The 14,503-nt window shown below is 46.0% G+C and overlaps 4 non-coding genes and 1 pseudogene across 4 annotated transcripts; all 5 read right to left on the bottom strand.

The window, feature by feature from the left end:
- Positions 1 to 531: 531 nt before the first annotated feature.
- Positions 532 to 722, bottom strand: LOC141207159 (U2 spliceosomal RNA). Its single transcript, XR_012277581.1, has one exon. It is a non-coding gene; the product is annotated as a U2 spliceosomal RNA (small nuclear RNA).
- Positions 723 to 1,837: 1,115 nt separating this feature from the next.
- On the bottom strand, positions 1,838 to 2,028 carry LOC141207063 (U2 spliceosomal RNA). Its single transcript, XR_012277489.1, has one exon. It is a non-coding gene; the product is annotated as a U2 spliceosomal RNA (small nuclear RNA).
- A 1,118-nt stretch (positions 2,029 to 3,146) lies between these two features.
- On the bottom strand, positions 3,147 to 3,337 carry LOC141207065 (U2 spliceosomal RNA). Its single transcript, XR_012277490.1, has one exon. It is a non-coding gene; the product is annotated as a U2 spliceosomal RNA (small nuclear RNA).
- Positions 3,338 to 4,452: 1,115 nt separating this feature from the next.
- LOC141207316 (U2 spliceosomal RNA) lies at positions 4,453 to 4,665 on the bottom strand (annotated as a pseudogene).
- A 6,103-nt stretch (positions 4,666 to 10,768) lies between these two features.
- On the bottom strand, positions 10,769 to 10,959 carry LOC141207066 (U2 spliceosomal RNA). The gene has a single exon (XR_012277491.1). It is a non-coding gene; the product is annotated as a U2 spliceosomal RNA (small nuclear RNA).
- Positions 10,960 to 14,503: the final 3,544 nt, after the last annotated feature.

Genomic DNA, 14,503 nt, shown 5'->3' on the forward strand with positions numbered 1-14,503 from the left:
ATTAAATGAAAGAAGTCAGTGTTCCAGCAGAGGGAGACAACGTTTCAGAAAAGGCATTGTAGCAAACCAAAAAAGAAATTTTAAGCGCAGCAGAGTAACCAGCGCACATACCTGTTAGCTCAGGTGAGTTTAAAAGGCTGCTGTTGATAACAAGGGCATTTGCTAAATAGATGGTGTGTGTGCAACAATATACTGAAAGGTCAATTATATTGTGCAGCTTATCTCACCACCTGTAGTTATTTAGGTGAAAGCTCCAAAATGCTTGCCTAATATGTCTGTTTATCCAAAAGGAAGTAAAAAGGGAGAGCTAGAAAGATAGCATTTCATTACATTACATGGCAATGCAATGCACAGTTGCTGAAGTTGAACCAAAATGAGCTTGTAATCTGGCTTCTGCAACTTTGAACATGAAAAATCCAATGAGGAGAAGAAAAGCAAAGCCAAAGAGTCCATCCCAAAATCCGACAAACAAGCAAAATGAACAAAAAACATTGAATTCAATTCTTTCTGATTTTAGAAACTGCATTAAAGAAGGGGTGCACCGGTCCTGGAGATACTGCAATACCAGGTCAATGCGTGGAGTGGACCGAGCAAGCTCTTTTTCCATCTCCCTGTTCTAAAAATCCATTTAATATATGGTCCCCAGATAGGGGACGTATCAGATATTAAACTGATAAGAACAGATACTACACTTGATCTTAGCCAAAAGGCCGAGAAGCGATAACCAGAATTGGTTTCAAACTACGGAGCCACCCAAGGATCCTGAAAAGTCCATTTGTGGAGATGAGCTCCTGGACTCCCGTTAAGAAGACATGTTGTCAACCTCTAGATCCCTTACATGCCTGCACTTTTCGGCTTGCTGCTGCTGCAATCCACGCGTTTTAGATCTGCATAACTCCACCTCTTTAAACACAGCACCTTCACCCCCTGCTGTTCCCACCCGCCTCAACACCGTTGGAAGGGAGGAGAACCAATTAAGGCGGGGGGTGGGGTGGAACGAGCAGCTGTCTACCCTTAGCAGGAGGGCTGCTGATTACATACCTCTCCTGCTGCTGCTGCTGCTGGCTGTCCAGCAGCAGACTGAAGGTGGCTGCTGCTGTGCACAGGTATATAAAGGCTCAGAGCCTATTATGACACGCGCAGCCAGCGTTCCATTGCCACATTCCATCTACTGCAGGCAGGATACCTGGCTGGCTGAATGTCGCTGAGAAGCTCACAGAGACCGCCATAAGCAACAGTTTAACAGAATGCCACAGACTAATCAACCAAACTTTTTGGGTTGGGTTCTCTTTTATAGTCTGCAGGCATTAAATGAAAGAAGTCAGTGTTCCAGCAGAGGGAGACAACGTTTCAGAAAAGGCATTGTAGCAAACCAAAAAAGAAATTTTAAGCGCAGCAGAGTAACCAGCGCACATACCTGTTAGCTCAGGTGAGTTTAAAAGGCTGCTGTTGATAACAAGGGCATTTGCTAAATAGATGGTGTGTGTGCAACAATATACTGAAAGGTCAATTATATTGTGCAGCTTATCTCACCACCTGTAGTTATTTAGGTGAAAGCTCCAAAATGCTTGCCTAATATGTCTGTTTATCCAAAAGGAAGTAAAAAGGGAGAGCTAGAAAGATAGCATTTCATTACATTACATGGCAATGCAATGCACAGTTGCTGAAGTTGAACCAAAATGAGCTTGTAATCTGGCTTCTGCAACTTTGAACATGAAAAATCCAATGAGGAGAAGAAAAGCAAAGCCAAAGAGTCCATCCCAAAATCCGACAAACAAGCAAAATGAACAAAAAACATTGAATTCAATTCTTTCTGATTTTAGAAACTGCATTAAAGAAGGGGTGCACCGGTCCTGGAGATACTGCAATACCAGGTCAATGCGTGGAGTGGACAGAGCAAGCTCTTTTTCCATCTCCCTGTTCTAAAAATCCATTTAATATATGGTCCCCAGATAGGGGACGTATCAGATATTAAACTGATAAGAACAGATACTACACTTGATCTTAGCCAAAAGGCCGAGAAGCGATAACCAGAATTGGTTTCAAACTACGGAGCCACCCAAGGATCCTGAAAAGTCCATTTGTGGAGATGAGCTCCTGGACTCCCGTTAAGAAGACATGTTGTCAACCTCTAGATCCCTTACATGCCTGCACTTTTCGGCTTGCTGCTGCTGCAATCCACGCGTTTTAGATCTGCATAACTCCACCTCTTTAAACACAGCACCTTCACCCCCTGCTGTTCCCACCCGCCTCAACACCGTTGGAAGGGAGGAGAACCAATTAAGGCGGGGGGTGGGGTGGAACGAGCAGCTGTCTACCCTTAGCAGGAGAGCTGCTGATTACATACCTCTCCTGCTGCTGCTGCTGCTGCTGGCTGTCCAGCAGCAGACTGAAGGTGGCTGCTGCTGTGCACAGGTATATAAAGGCTCAGAGCCTATTATGACACGCGCAGCCAGCGTTCCATTGCCACATTCCATCTACTGCAGGCAGGATACCTGGCTGGCTGAATGTCGCTGAGAAGCTCACAGAGACCGCCATAAGCAACAGTTTAACAGAATGCCACAGACTAATCAACCAAACTTTTTGGGTTGGGTTCTCTTTTATAGTCTGCAGGCATTAAATGAAAGAAGTCAGTGTTCCAGCAGAGGGAGACAACGTTTCAGAAAAGGCATTGTAGCAAACCAAAAAAGAAATTTTAAGCGCAGCAGAGTAACCAGCGCACATACCTGTTAGCTCAGGTGAGTTTAAAAGGCTGCTGTTGATAACAAGGGCATTTGCTAAATAGATGGTGTGTGTGCAACAATATACTGAAAGGTCAATTATATTGTGCAGCTTATCTCACCACCTGTAGTTATTTAGGTGAAAGCTCCAAAATGCTTGCCTAATATGTCTGTTTATCCAAAAGGAAGTAAAAAGGGAGAGCTAGAAAGATAGCATTTCATTACATTACATGGCAATGCAATGCACAGTTGCTGAAGTTGAACCAAAATGAGCTTGTAATCTGGCTTCTGCAACTTTGAACATGAAAAATCCAATGAGGAGAAGAAAAGCAAAGCCAAAGAGTCCATCCCAAAATCCGACAAACAAGCAAAATGAACAAAAAACATTGAATTCAATTCTTTCTGATTTTAGAAACTGCATTAAAGAAGGGGTGCACCGGTCCTGGAGATACTGCAATACCAGGTCAATGCGTGGAGTGGACAGAGCAAGCTCTTTTTCCATCTCCCTGTTCTAAAAATCCATTTAATATATGGTCCCCAGATAGGGGACGTATCAGATATTAAACTGATAAGAACAGATACTACACTTGATCTTAGCCAAAAGGCCGAGAAGCGATAACCAGAATTGGTTTCAAACTACGGAGCCACCCAAGGATCCTGAAAAGTCCATTTGTGGAGATGAGCTCCTGGACTCCCGTTAAGAAGACATGTTGTCAACCTCTAGATCCCTTACATGCCTGCACTTTTCGGCTTGCTGCTGCTGCAATCCACGCGTTTTAGATCTGCATAACTCCACCTCTTTAAACACAGCACCTTCACCCCCTGCTGTTCCCACCCGCCTCAACACCGTTGGAAGGGAGGAGAACCAATTAAGGCGGGGGGTGGGGTGGAACGAGCAGCTGTCTACCCTTAGCAGGAGGGCTGCTGATTACATACCTCTCCTGCTGCTGCTGCTGCTGGCTGTCCAGCAGCAGACTGAAGGTGGCTGCTGCTGTGCACAGGTATATAAAGGCTCAGAGCCTATTATGACACGCGCAGCCAGCGTTCCATTGCCACATTCCATCTACTGCAGGCAGGATACCTGGCTGGCTGAATGTCGCTGAGAAGCTCACAGAGACCGCCATAAGCAACAGTTTAACAGAATGCCACAGACTAATCAACCAAACTTTTTGGGTTGGGTTCTCTTTTATAGTCTGCAGGCATTAAATGAAAGAAGTCAGTGTTCCAGCAGAGGGAGACAACGTTTCAGAAAAGGCATTGTAGCAAACCAAAAAAGAAATTTTAAGCGCAGCAGAGTAACCAGCGCACATACCTGTTAGCTCAGGTGAGTTTAAAAGGCTGCTGTTGATAACAAGGGCATTTGCTAAATAGATGGTGTGTGTGCAACAATATACTGAAAGGTCAATTATATTGTGCAGCTTATCTCACCACCTGTAGTTATTTAGGTGAAAGCTCCAAAATGCTTGCCTAATATGTCTGTTTATCCAAAAGGAAGTAAAAAGGGAGAGCTAGAAAGATAGCATTTCATTACATTACATGGCAATGCAATGCACAGTTGCTGAAGTTGAACCAAAATGAGCTTGTAATCTGGCTTCTGCAACTTTGAACATGAAAAATCCAATGAGGAGAAGAAAAGCAAAGCCAAAGAGTCCATCCCAAAATCCGACAAACAAGCAAAATGAACAAAAAACATTGAATTAAATTCTTTCTGATTTTAGAAACTGCATTAAAGAAGGGGTGCACCGGTCCTGGAGATACTGCAATACCAGGTCAATGCGTGGAGTGGACAGAGCAAGCTCTTTTTCCATCTCCCTGTTCTAAAAATCCATTTAATATATGGTCCCCAGATAGGGGACGTATCAGATATTAAACTGATAAGAACAGATTTTTTTTTTTTTTTTTTTTTTTTTTAAACCATTCAGTTTAGTTTTTTAGCAAACAGTATGAATTTCTCCAAAATTTGCTACTTAAAACTTCTCATCATCATGGTTCTATTTATTTAGCAGTAGTATAAGACGAAATATAATCACAAGGGAACATCCTTTACGTAACACAAATGCAGAAACTTCAAGGAATCACAAAGAAAAAAATCACTGGTATTTGATAAGGTAATGCCACTTTTTAAATTTCCAAATCCCTTCGGCATCTGTGCCACCACCGCCTCTGCTGTCCAACTTATATATCAGGTATAGTCTTGAAAGAATAAGTCTAACACATTCATTCACTGATAAAGATTTCCTCTTGAAAAGTCCAAGGTTCCTTGCATCCCACAAACTCTCCATCACACAAGCCATTATCAACCATAAAATTCTATCTTTAGACCGACTACACGCACCAATTCCAAACATCGCCACACGCCAATCCACAAAATTCACGCCTGCTAAACCCTTACACAATCCACCTACACACTTCCACACACTGTACGCGTACTCACAATCCCACATAACATGCCTCACAGTCTCACAACCACCACATCCCACTCTCGGACACACATCTGTTCTTATCAACTCTCTTTTCTTCTGCACTTCTCTCACAGGTAAAATATTATGTAAAGTCATCCACACCACATCCTTCTGTTTGTTTGACATCCCATACGTATCTAACTTCTTCCATGCATCTGAAACCTCATTCCCTCTCAGCCCAACAATATTACACTCTACCTCATTTGCACTCATTCTTTTCACCACATTCTTGGTCATTCTAAAATCATTCATTCCCACACTCAACAAATCATGCTTTCTCACAAATTTCTCAATCACCTCACACCAAACAGGACACTTAAAGGCCACAGGCACACTCGCATCTCTCTTCCTCCAGCATAACCCATACAACATCCATCCAGCAGAATAATTAGCCATAAAAGCACCTTTATTGCCTTTACCCAGCAAAATAACCACAGTCTTAATATAATTAAGACCTAAAAAAACTTCAATATTGGGAAAGGCCAGCCCACCATGCTGACAAGCCTTAAAAAGGCTCTCCCGCTTCAACTTCTCCATCTTACTACACCACAGGAATGTGAATACCAACTTCTCTATTCTCTTAATTTTCCTGTAAGGAGAAGGAAAAACAGTCGCCACATAAAGCAGGATAGGGAGAATCACTGCTTTGATAATTAATACCTTACCACGCAGAGTCAATTCTCTCATTCGCCAAAAATTCAATTTACGTTCAACCCGCATACCACACTCTTCCCAACTTTCATTCCCTTTTAAGTCATCATTAAATAATACGCCCAAAATCTTGATTGCACCCACTTCACACTTTACACCATCCATACGAATACTACTATCTCCAAAACATTTAAAACTACATTTATTCCAATTTACCCTAAAACCAGACGCACCAACAAAAAAATCCAAAAGCAATTTAATTCTACTCAAAGAAGCCATACTTTCACTCACAACCACAACATCATCCATATAACCTAACACTTTCACATGCTTACCACCACTACCAGGCACCAACAAACCTCTCATCATTTTATCCCGTCTAATCAAACATAACAATGGTTCTATTACACATACAAATAAGACGGGGGACATAGGACACCCCTGCCTTACTCCTGACCTAATCTTCACTTTGTCACACAGCCACCCATTAACCAAGAACTCACTTGACACACAATCATACAATGATTTTACACAATTCACAAATTCTCTAGGAAACCCCATTCTTTCCAGTACTTTAAACAAAAACACATGCGAAACCCTGTCAAACGCCTTCTCAAAATCAATAGCTAAAGTCATACATTTCTGCTTTCTATCCTTGCAATCCCCAATCATATCTCTCAACAATAACAAGTTATCACTCATACTTCTTCCAGGCACTGCACATACTTGGTCCTCCTCCACAACACTACCAATCACTTCACGCATACGATTTGCCAGTAACTTACTGTAGACCTTATAATCCGAATTCAGCAGTGTTATTGGTCTCCAGTTTTCCAAACGTTTCCTCTCACCCTTTTTATACACAAGCACAACCACTCCTTCTTTCATTGATTCACACAACCTACCATTCACCCACATATACTTACATACCTCAGTCAAATCTGTTCCCAAAACTTCCCATGCTTTCACATACAACTCTACAGGTATACCATCTTTCCCAGGAGTCTTACTCTTTTTAGCACTCCACACCACATTCTTCACTTCATCCAGAACTACATCCTCAAACAATAGATCACGCTCCTCAGAATCAAGTTTTTTCTCCACACCATTCAGAACATATGACACAAGCCCAGAGTCAATCCATTTCTCATCATACAACTTGCTATAAAACCTATTCACTTCTTTCAGCACATCCTCACCCATACAGTTGGTTCCACTTTCATTCACAACTTCATTCATATCAGTCTTCCTACCATTCATTTTTTTAAAAAAGAACCTCGTACACTTCTCATTTTTCTCCAGGTGCTCAATTTTAGTACGATATATAATTTCCTTTCCTTTCTCATCCAACACACGCTTCAATTCATTCTTAGCCTCAGTAAGTTGATCAGACATCTCCAAACCACTTGCAACACACTTTCTCAACCAGTCAATCCGTCTATTAAGGTCATTAAACCTATTCCTATATCTGGCAGCTTTTCTATAGCCCCACTTTTTGAAGAAAGTTTTAAATTGCACTTTCACCCAGTCCCACCAGTCAAGAACACACACAAAATCCTTCTTACGCATTCTCCATCTTTCATACTTTACATTAAACTCATTCATCACCTCATCATCCTCTAACAGCCTTGCATTCAACTTCCATACCCCACCGCCATACACTTGGTCACCATTCGCACAAAACACGCCTCTCAAACATTCATGGTCCGAAAAAGGTACCTTTTGTTGAGAAAAATCCAAACATACCATATTTTTAGAAAATAACATTAAATCAATTCTGGAATGAATCTCACCACGGTCAGCATGGTATGTCGGCGGTGGTGGCATGCCAAGAACAACAACTGCTGCATCTAAAAAGGAAAAATCACAAATTAAATGGGACAATTTCTTTCCTGTTATGTCACACTTTCCTTCTGTGACACAATTAACGTCCCCAACAAAAATAGTGGGAGATTTCCCTGGAAGAAAAAAACTTAATTTTTCAAGAAGAGCAAGCCGCTCTTCCTTCCCTGTAGGGCAATATAAATTAATAATTCTGACCCGCCACCCTCTATAACTCAAAAATGCAATTAAACATCGGCCCACCTCCACCACAATATAACTATCAATAGAGATTTCTTTATTCCCAACTAATATCCCCACCCCATCATTTTTATTATGATTAGACCCTGACCAGATATGCTGTCCATAAGGCCAGTCTTTGTCACAAGGAGCATCCTGAATCCAACACTCCTGAAGGCAAAAAACATCAGCACCTAAATGTTTCAGGTAGTCCAGAACAGTTGTTCTTCTGATTTTAGATCTGATCTGCCTTACATTTAGGGACACTACATCCCAACCAGATTGGCAAGACATTAATTAAAGAAAAGAAATACATGACTCAATGTTGATCACACCATACTCATCCATTATCATCAGACTGGGAAAGCACCCCAAAGGTGTTGATGCTCTCAGGGATGCCAAGGTAAGGAGCATCAGGGGAGAAGACATCCTGCGGGTAAATGCGGTCACTTGCAGGACTGTCGCACCCTCCGCTGGCAGGTGAGTACTCTCGTCTGGGTTTTTTATTGGCCAGTTCAGGAGTATCATCATCATCAAAAGACCTCCCAGAAGTAAAGTCTCCTTGGCCACCATCCCTGGCCACCTCTTCGTCTGTAGCACCCCAGGACAATGCAGGGGTTCGAGCAAGAGACACATCCATGTCACCCTCACCACATATTTCGGACTGATGAGGGAGGTCCACATCCAACTCGGAGATCTCCATACTTGGCCCAGCAGGGGCTGGAGGGTCCAACAGGGTCTGGGCCTCACCCACCAGATCTTCAACCTCAGGGGGCTCCGTCTCCTCATTGATCTCTGCAGTAGTCACCTGTGGGGTAACAGCAGGGACAGTAGGCTTACCTTTGGTCACTTCGGAGAAGGACCTAGGCTTGACTTTAGCCTTACAATCCCGAATCACATGTCCTTCCTCCCCGCAGGCATCACATACCACCGGGTTGGAACAATCCTTCGCCAGATGACCGTACTTGTTGCACTTTCTACAGTTTGGCAATTGTTTGCAGAAATCCTGGATATGCCCGAACATGTTGCATCTCCTGCAGAACAATGGTGCCTCGGGAAAAAACAGATATCCAGAGTCTCTTCCAATTGTAAAGTTCAGGGGAGGATAGTGAATACCTCCAGGACCATGAGGGTCTATCCCAAACCTCACAAAGTATTTATACTTCCCAGTCCACAGCCCTTCTCCATTTAAGATTTTATGGGAGAATTGCACAAAAATGCAGTGTCTTCTCAGGAATGCAGTGATATCATCCCGGGAGATAAAGGGGTTGTGCATGAATACTACCACCGGGATATCCCCCTTAGAGTAGAGTACAGTGAAGATAAGTCCATCCAGCTGAGGGTGCTCTGAAAGGACTTGAAGAGTTTTGAAAAGGTTTTGGCAAGCCGCCATAGAAGAAAGCACCAAGACGTACCTATGCTCCCTTCTGAACTCCTGCAAACAGATGATCTCCGACTTCTGGATCTTCAGGATTTCATAGAAAATGGCGTTGACCAGGTATGACAACGAGAAATGGTCCTTCTTCTCCTCAGAGACCTCGATACGGAAAGCATTCTTGACCCGGGGATCCCCGGTCCCAGCAAAGCGAAGCTTGACACCCATGGTCGCTTCAGGAATCGCCTTCTCGTTTCCTCCTCACTCTCCCCCTATAGCAGCATCCAGCTTAAGCCACCGAAGTGGCGATGCTGGAAGGCCGAGGGCTAGTACACAAGGAACCTCTTGTCCAAACACTAGGTCTGAGCCAAAAGGCCGAGAAGCGATAACCAGAATTGGTTTCAAACTACGGAGCCACCCAAGGATCCTGAAAAGTCCATTTGTGGAGATGAGCTCCTGGACTCCCGTTAAGAAGACATGTTGTCAACCTCTAGATCCCTTACATGCCTGCACTTTTCGGCTTGCTGCTGCTGCAATCCACGCGTTTTAGATCTGCATAACTCCACCTCTTTAAACACAGCACCTTCACCCCCTGCTGTTCCCACCCGCCTCAACACCGTTGGAAGGGAGGAGAACCAATTAAGGCGGGGGGTGGGGTGGAACGAGCAGCTGTCTACCCTTAGCAGGAGGGCTGCTGATTACATACCTCTCCTGCTGCTGCTGCTGGCTGTCCAGCAGCAGACTGAAGGTGGCTGCTGCTGTGCACAGGTATATAAAGGCTCAGAGCCTATTATGACACGCGCAGCCAGCGTTCCATTGCCACATTCCATCTACTGCAGGCAGGATACCTGGCTGGCTGAATGTCGCTGAGAAGCTCACAGAGACCGCCATAAGCAACAGTTTAACAGAATGCCACAGACTAATCAACCAAACTTTTTGGGTTGGGTTCTCTTTTATAGTCTGCAGGCATTAAATGAAAGAAGTCAGTGTTCCAGCAGAGGGAGACAACGTTTCAGAAAAGGCATTGTAGCAAACCAAAAAAGAAATTTTAAGCGCAGCAGAGTAACCAGCGCACATACCTGTTAGCTCAGGTGAGTTTAAAAGGCTGCTGTTGATAACAAGGGCATTTGCTAAATAGATGGTGTGTGTGCAACAATATACTGAAAGGTCAATTATATTGTGCAGCTTATCTCACCACCTGTAGTTATTTAGGTGAAAGCTCCAAAATGCTTGCCTAATATGTCTGTTTATCCAAAAGGAAGTAAAAAGGGAGAGCTAGAAAGATAGCATTTCATTACATTACATGGCAATGCAATGCACAGTTGCTGAAGTTGAACCAAAATGAGCTTGTAATCTGGCTTCTGCAACTTTGAACATGAAAAATCCAATGAGGAGAAGAAAAGCAAAGCCAAAGAGTCCATCCCAAAATCCGACAAACAAGCAAAATGAACAAAAAACATTGAATTCAATTCTTTCTGATTTTAGAAACTGCATTAAAGAAGGGGTGCACCGGTCCTGGAGATACTGCAATACCAGGTCAATGCGTGGAGTGGACAGAGCAAGCTCTTTTTCCATCTCCCTGTTCTAAAAATCCATTTAATATATGGTCCCCAGATAGGGGACGTATCAGATATTAAACTGATAAGAACAGATACTACACTTGATCTTAGCCAAAAGGCCGAGAAGCGATAACCAGAATTGGTTTCAAACTACGGAGCCACCCAAGGATCCTGAAAAGTCCATTTGTGGAGATGAGCTCCTGGACTCCCGTTAAGAAGACATGTTGTCAACCTCTAGATCCCTTACATGCCTGCACTTTTCGGCTTGCTGCTGCTGCAATCCACGCGTTTTAGATCGGCATAACTCCACCTCTTTAAACACAGCACCTTCACCCCCTGCTGTTCCCACCCGCCTCAACACCATTGGAAGGGAGGAGAACCAATTAAGGCGGGGGGTGGGGTGGAACGAGCAGCTGTCTACCCTTAGCAGGAGGGCTGCTGATTATGACGCGCCCCTGGGCCTGTGTCGCGCTGCGTTGCGCACGCGGGAGCTTACCCGGAGCCGGATCTCTTGAGGGTTGTAGTCTCGTGGCGGCGACCCGGTCCGTGCCCAGGGAGTCAAACTGAGCGGCGATGTACTAGCAGTAGATGGTTGGTGACTACGCCACCCATTGAATGCAGCTATGGAGCTGCCGCTGCAGGGCAGACCGCTGAGGCCGGTGGAAGGATGGTGCAGCGTGGATGGTATAACCCCCAACGGGAGGGGTATGGCCTCAGGGCGGCCGACGTGGATGATGGGGGTAGCAGGAACCACTCAGAGACGGTGCGGTGTAGTTCAGGGTCTTTACTGGTGACAAAGATAGACCCTCCCGGAGTACTTGCTAGTGATAGGGGCCTGGTCAGTCCTTGAGCAGATGGGATTTCCCCTGGCCAGGCGGAGTTGTAGGCCTTCCCAACTAACTGTACTCTTCTGGCTACCTTGCTAGAGGCGGGAATAAGTAGCCCACGTCCCTGAGTGTACCGTGTGGTGCTCACCCGTATGGCCGGTGACTCGGGGCCTTCTAATGGCTTCCGCTCCACGATGGCGGTGCTGGTCCCACGCATGTGACCGTGCCTTCGGGCTTCTGGGCCAGAGGACCTGAAATCCTCTGCCGGACGGTTTCTGCTGCTAGGTAGGAGTTAGTCCCCACAGCCTCGGACTCCGGGTCCGGTTAGAAATCTTCTCAGTCAGGGCGAGCTCTGCAGCTGCCAGCCCCTGACTCCTTGTAACACTGCTCCCCACAGAGCTCCTGATGTTTCTTGCTATGCTGCTTCTCTTCTCTACTCTTGTTCTGTCTTCTTTCTCACTCACTCTGCCTCAGCCCCGGGTTTATATAGGGGAAGTCCTTCCCCTCCCAAGACTGGGCAGGAGGTGTGGCATGCACAGGATCCCTGACCAAAGGACCTCCCACCTGCTCTCAGACGTAATATCTCTATCACTGTGGCAACCGGACCCCTGGGGTGTCACATTCCCCCCTAGTGAAATTTAGTACTCCGGGACTAAACATATTTTAGAAAAACATAACAAGATATAACAATAACAATACAATAAAGAAACACATAAAGGTGGTCACGGCATGTCCGTAACCGGGTGCAGTCTTTGAAGAAAGCAAGGTGTCCATTTCACCAAAACAGGGAGACGTAACCAGGTAGGGGTCTGTCCTACCCCGAGTCCTTAACAGTCTCTAGTCCATCCTGGGTTACGCTCCAACTATGTACAAGGATTCCTGGTAAATCCACCAAGGATTCCTAAAAATAACTGGAAACACAAAATTATACACAAGCAACAATACACAGATAAACATAAATAAAACAATTTATACACTTCAAATCCTCCAGCGTGCGGGTAACTGGCCTCTAGTGGCCCTAGTGGACCTACGGAGCTGACTGTCTGGCCCTGAACTACAGGGTGTAGGAGCTGTCAAGGGTAAACTGGGCAGCTGTCTACCGGCTCTTTGTCTCACTAGGGGTACGGCAGGCTCACTATAAGCAGAGGGTTGATCCTCCTGTTCTGCTTGTGTGGAGTCTTCTGCCTCCTGGACTGGCTGTTCTTCCAGCTCTACCTGTTGCTCCGTAGGTTCTTGGGATGATGGTTGGAGGAAGGTGAGTACGGGTACCACAACTGCACCATTGACTTGAGTCCAAGACCGAGGGAAGTCCCCGAGCACGGTACTAACCATATCTTCCCTTTCCTCTACGGGTCGATGGTCTTCTTGTTCCTCTTCAGGGTTCCTCAGTTGTTCGGGACACTTCTTCAGGTGGTCCCGGGATACAATGGCTGTGGTTTCCCCTCCGTCTTTACTGATGGTACAGACCTTCGGGTTTTCGTGGCTTGAGGGCAGTACGGTGTACGGGTCCTTCTCCCACTGGTTGTCCAACTTGTGGAGCCGTCTCTTCCTCTTCAAGACCTGCTCTCCGGGTACCAGGGGAACAGCGGGAGCATACTGGTTATAAGTTTTCTCTTGTCTTTCCCTAGCCTGACAGAGACTTCGCTCCACGCTCTCCTGTACTCTCCGGTACTGCTGCTGCCTCTCTGTGTCCCAGTCTGTTTCTGGTGAAGTGTCCTCGGGTGTCAGGACTCCCATTTCCAGGTCAACAGGTAACTTACCAGGTCTTGCCCTCATTAGGTAAGCCGGGGTACAGTTGGTGGAACCTACCGGGATGTGGTTGTATAGGTCCACCAGATCGGGCAACTTTTCAGGCCACAGACTGCGTTCTTCCAGGGGCAACGTTTTTAGAAGATCCATTACCACCTGGTTCATTTTTTCACAAAGTCCATTAGTCTGCGGATGGTAGGGTGTCGTCCTTATCTTCCGGCAGCCATACAGATTGCAGAATTCCTGGAAGACCTCCGCTTCAAAGGCAGGTCCCTGGTCCGTCAGCACTTGGTCCGGGTACCCGTGTGGACGGCAAAAGTGCTGCTGGAAGGCTCTAGCTGCTGTTTGAGCCGTTAAGTCCTTGACGGGGACGACAACCAGAAACCGGGAGTAATGATCCACGATGGTTAACGCGTAGACGTAGCCACTTCTGCTTGGGGTCAGTTTTACATGATCCAAGGCTACCAGTTCCAACGGTTGCCGGGTGACGATGGACTGCAGGGGAGTCTTCTGGCTGGCGCGGTCCTTCCTTCTCAGGTTGCACGGGCCACAGTCTCTGCACCACTTCTCAATGGTTCCCCTCATGCCTACCCAGTGGAATCGCTCGCGCAGCAGGAACTCCAGCTTCTTCCACCCGAAGTGTCCAGCTCCGTCGTGGTATGCCTCCATCACCATGGCTGCGTCTCTTCGTGGCACCACTACTTGCCAGAGTAATTCATGCGTCCGGGAGTTAACCATTCTGCGGCACAACTTCCCTTTGTAAAGGAACAGTCGACTCTTCTCTGCCCATAGTTGTTTGGCTTCCTCCGGAGCGTCTGGTTCAAGGCGAGCCTCCGGCCGAGTCAGCATCTCCTTCACCAGTCGGACGGCAGGGTCGCTGTCTTGCGTTTCCGCCCAGTTGTAGTGGGGTAAGGGGTTCAACGTAGCAGTCTGCTTACTCCTTACCTGGTGGGAATACTGAATAGTCCCATGACGGTGGAACGCAGGGAGTTCAACTTCTTCCAGTCCCTCCGGATCTTCTCCTCCGTCCGGCAGGTTGGGCATCCTGGACAGGGCGTCCGCATTGGTATTGGAGCGTCCTGCCCGGTATTTGACTGTG

The sequence above is a fragment of the Phyllobates terribilis genome, unplaced genomic scaffold (assembly GCF_046119375.1).
Source record: "Phyllobates terribilis strain yellow unplaced genomic scaffold, ASM4611937v1 Scaffold_160__1_contigs__length_4322635, whole genome shotgun sequence".
In the NCBI taxonomy this organism is placed as follows: domain Eukaryota; kingdom Metazoa; phylum Chordata; class Amphibia; order Anura; family Dendrobatidae; genus Phyllobates; species Phyllobates terribilis.